The sequence below is a fragment of the Centroberyx gerrardi genome, chromosome 15, assembly GCF_048128805.1.
Source record: "Centroberyx gerrardi isolate f3 chromosome 15, fCenGer3.hap1.cur.20231027, whole genome shotgun sequence".
In the NCBI taxonomy this organism is placed as follows: domain Eukaryota; kingdom Metazoa; phylum Chordata; class Actinopteri; order Beryciformes; family Berycidae; genus Centroberyx; species Centroberyx gerrardi.
The window spans coordinates 7,314,076-7,319,183 of record NC_136011.1 but is presented as its reverse complement, the minus strand read 5'-3'; positions in this window follow the sequence as shown (position 1 = coordinate 7,319,183).

Genomic DNA, 5,108 nt, shown 5'->3' with positions numbered 1-5,108 from the left:
GAGGAGCCATCTTGCATTTATTCCTTCCTCCATAGCAGGCGGAGGCTGATTGGCTACAAGCTGCGGGAAGAGCCAATCAGTACGCACGTTAAAAGAGGAAACGAATGCAAAGAAAAAACACTGACAGGAGACAGTTTTCAATTTTCTTTTTCTTTTTTGTAAAGTCAAAGTAAACCATAAATGTCGGCATCAACTTTTTTTTTCTGTTTGTGTTTGTGTGTGCGTGTTGTGTGTGTGTGTGTGTGTGTGTGTGTGTGCGCGCGCGCGCAACCAACTGACTTAAAATTCTAAACTCCGTGGCTCTATCTACCAAACTCAATTAGCTAGTTTTCTTTTAATTTTGAGGTTTTTGATACTGTTTCAAATGCAACGTTTTTGTATTTGTTTGTTGAGTTACACAGCCGGTAAAATTACTTTAGCAATTTAAACACTGAGCTGGCCATGGTGCTGAAAGAGCCATAACATAAAACTTCCTTGGAGCCAACGGTTTTAACTACTAAAATTTAAGCTAGCTTGCCAGTGACCTAACCTAACTAGCAAACCCCACAAAGATCTCAAGCTGGTGTCTAGCTAACGTCGGTCGTGCTCGTGTTCAGATAGTGTTTGTGCTATCAAGTGGGGTTAACTAGCTGGGCAAATATGCAGATAAAATTCGGTTAAAAACAATGTGGCCGGCATCTCCCAGTTAAAGTGCTTGCAATATGCTAATAGACAGCAACCATGGTGCTGAACAGTAGTAGGTTAGGCTTATAAATTAGTAGTCTGAAAATAGAAAGTGATTATTATGAATACAGTACACCTACAAACACTTGCACACTGTTCTGTATATGACTGTATCAAAGTTGGCCTAATCTGCTGACCTACATTTCAGATATGGCAAGGTGACACTTTTAGGAATTAGGCATTTTAGGAACAGAACTAAGCTGAAATTGAAAGAGAGCCAAGTGAAACATCACCTCATGCTTTAAAAGATGACAAGTAGGCTAAAACAGAAAACATTTCCAAACACATCAAGATGGAAAAATGCCCAGGACACAGACTAACACTTACTAATCATCACATTTTACTGAATGTTGTGCTCTGTTTACTGATTGTTTGCACATATCTACAGACCTTATCAAACCATTCATAGCTGCAGCGGTATAATGCAAGAAAAAGTTAGACTACAGGAGCAAAAGGTAAGACCTACTTTGTTTCCACAGTAGCTTGGTATCTAGCCTACATGTGAGTCTATTTTTCTTTCTATAGTTGAAATCCCTGCTGTTTAATCCATACTGCAAGAGCAAGACATGAACCTCAGAGGAACGGTATCAAGAAGGTGAGAGGGAAAGACGCCATGACTTTATGAATGACCTTGGCGTCATGCCTGCCTCATAACATTTCATGGTCCTTTAAAAGACAATTGGAAGACGTTCATATCATAGCCTTTATTCCTTTCTCAGAAGCATCCCAGCGGAGGAATCCTATCAATTCTTCTGCCATAAATTTGATGGTTTGAATAAGAATGAACATCACAAGAACAAGGTGACCTAAAGAATTTGGTTCCTTTATTCTTTCTTTTCCTGCAGTGTGAATTTGAAAAAGTTAATTTGAAAGCATGTTTTCAAGTGTGGTCCTATTATTGTTAATGGCTTCTTAACGCATTGCCATAAGTTTGAATAGCTTTTGTTTTCTTCAGTGAGTGAGAACGATACTGTCATTAACATTGAGGACATGCTTACAGTCCTCTTGTTCCCTTTTATTTGTGCCAAGTGAATATAGAAGGTGTAGTGGTGTAGTGTGTAAGTAGAAGAGAGAATCATGAGACAAATCATGAGAAAGGTGGGAAACAAGTAACAAGAAGCAAAGAGGAAACAAGTCAAACTCTCTTTCTCTCTCTCTCTCTCTCTCTCTCTCTCTCTCTCTCTCTCTCTCTCTCTTACTCACACACACACCTACACAAAAACAAAATGAATGGGTTTCTATGAATATTGTCCCCCAACAAAATGGAAAACTGACTCAGAGGGAACAAGACAAGGTCTAAGATCACAGATTTTGAAACAGTATGGGATGCCTCTCATATTTTGTACATGATGGCATGAAAGCATCATTGCAGAGAACTGTTACATAGAATTTAAAATAATTTAATCACTTAATGAGCGCCCTGTCTCTTTTCAGGATTTTGGTTATGAAACATTGTTATGCAATGTCTAAAATAAGCACAGGGCTGAGCAGTTTGGTGTACTGTGCGCTCACATTCAGATTACAACAAATCATGTTTTATCTCTTTGAGGCTATGTAAAGCATAGAATCTAAATAGGTGTGATAAAAGTGTACTGTTCAATGCGTTATTATTTGTTCTTGTAAATTAGGAGGCATGATTATTCACTTCTGTTCCAGGGATTGTGTTGGTTTGGAGGATTTTCATCTCATTCTCCTGGCCTGAAGAGTGTGTACATGAAGGTTAGTCTCCTCGCTGTAGAAATGTATGTTTTGAGAGTGAAGGCATTCTCTTGAGTAATTCAAGCGGAGGATTGTGGGAGGGGGTTGTGTCACAGCTGCTTGGTGCTCTATGTAGTCAAGTCGAGTTCATTTATTTATATAGCCGTTTATCGCAAGCACGTCTCAAAGGACTTTACAGAGCATGAGCCTACCTAGATCTAACTGATCAACAATCACACACACAACAATCAATCACTACAAAACACGTGAAAATAGATCAAGCTTCAGAATCAAAATGTGTGGAAATAAAACGTGAAATAAAGTAATGTTGAGTTTTATTCAGACAGTGAAGGCGAATAATCTGAATAAAAAAACAAGAAGAGCAGTTTATGGTAATACAGTGATAGAAAATTGTCAACGCACTGTAGGTGATATATCATCTTATGTAATGGATTTATTCGCCCTGTTTCAGAATGCAGACAATGTAATTTGCACTAGCTGCACTTTGTGTATAATGAGCTCATGAATCTGGAGGAGGAGAATGCATCAGTTCCTGTAGAGCAAGGAACTGTGACTGATTTTTCCTGTGATTTGATCCCTGTTCTACCCTTGAGTGGGGTGGTCACTCCCACACTAAGCTGTCAGATAAAAAAAAACACTGGAAAATTATTCCTAATAGTAATTCACATGATGGAAGAAATGGTTTATATGATGAAAAAAAAGAAGATTAGAGCTTCAGTCAGCATCCAGCAGACCTTGTCCAGATGTCCAGGAAACATAATGCTGGAGGTAAATATGATAAAAACACACACATATATATTCATTTTGAGAGGGTATTTTGTAATCTTAACCACTGTCCTCCCTGAATCTCCAGATTTGTGAGACTTCGAAACACGGGACCAATGTTGTGGCCAAAGTGTATGTTCCCCTCCCAGACAGAAACATGCAGTCCAGTATCACACCTGACTTGGAGACCTGAGAGTTCAGCAGCGAAAACATGGTCCAACCTTACTATGAAGGCATTGGGAGCAGTGAGTAACAACAGCATTAAATACTTTTCAATAAGAAAATTAGAATCTATTTAATGATTTAGTGGTTGTTGATTGCAACTTGAATGACAAGGCGGTGCTTCTGCCAGATGTCCCATTCATACTTGTTGACTAGTGACTAGTGTATCTCCTGACCTGTGGGAGGATTAGCTATGGTTTCTCTTGGGCTGTGAATGAGGATGGAGCGGTATACAGAGCGTTCTGTATCTGTGAAACCAAGACTTTCATACATATTGTAATCCCATTATTTGTAACACTCATGATTTTACATGGCTGTGCAAAGCTCATAATAGTCTTCGTCTGGAGGGATTGTTGTTTTCTTTAGCATATTGTGTGCAAACATTCTTTGCTTTACAGTGTTTCCTTGCTTGCAGAGCCTTGACTAGCTGTAAGGAGAACTTGCTTGGCTGGATCAGGGATCTGGACTTTGATCCCCACCGTCCGGCTAACACAGAACTCAAAACAGGAGCTCAGGGTGAGCAGTAGAGTGACACTTCACTAAGCGGCCTCAACTGGTTTCATCTCCCACCCGGGGTCTTGATAAACAGTCGTCCTATTGAATTTTTAAAATAGCCTTGGTTACCATACAGATATCCTAACACAGGTTTCTTTTTGAACTGGGAAAACATGAAACACAGTGGAGTATCAAAGTGTGCCAGGGAAGCTGTCCCCTTGAGGCTGGTGAGCAGAGAGACAGAGAAGTGGGGTGCTTTCGCCTGCGAGCCCCGGAGGAGGAGTGCGACTCCACAACAGAGGAACAGCTTGGCAAGTCAAGACGCTTTTGGCTTCTGAAGCTCAGGAGGCTTCACTCTCTGAGCACAACTCCATCCAAGCCCATCCCCCTCCATGACAGTATAACTGAAGCCTTGTTTGTTGTCACTGTGCTTTTTGGCACTGCATCTTGCAATATATCAACTTTATGCCTGTTGCAGTACTACATGTTGCAATGTATTATTTTAGAGACCCTGAGACTTTTTTAGGCACTATGCTGGAGAAACCTACCAAATAATACTCTCCAGTTTCAAGTCTCTCACTACCCCACCACAGCTTAAAAATGTGCAATCTCAAACACATTGAGAAGGTACAACACAGACATACAGTATTTCCACTGTTAATAACACTGGATGTCTCACTGAGTAGGCATGTGGTAATAACTAACCTGCTAATAATGTATAATTTTTCTAAGATGCTGAATTTAGCAAGGAAAAACCTGCTGGACATCAGGAGGAAATCCAAGTTTTGCAGAATGCAGATTCAGGGAGTTCGGCTAGAGTTTGTTCAAAAAGATTGCGTCCTCTGAACCCTAAGCAAACTATGAGGGAGAGCATCCCCGCCTCCAAGGAACATCAGCGAGCAATGTTCCTTTTCTAGCTTTGCCCTTGGAAAGATGCAGCTGGGCATCAGTGACAAATTTGTTGCCGAGTTGTTTTTGCTCCTCAGGAGGATACACACACGAGAGGCCTGCTGTGGGCCGACCACCGGCCCCATGGCAAACCCCTCAGAGAAAGTACTCTCTCAGGTAAACCTAATTTACCAGAACATTAGGTACAGAGCGAGTGTTCTCGGCTAAGATGAGTTATCACCGCTGCATTTTTAGTTTTCTTTACCGGTAAGAAAGTAGCATATTTTCCTGGCACA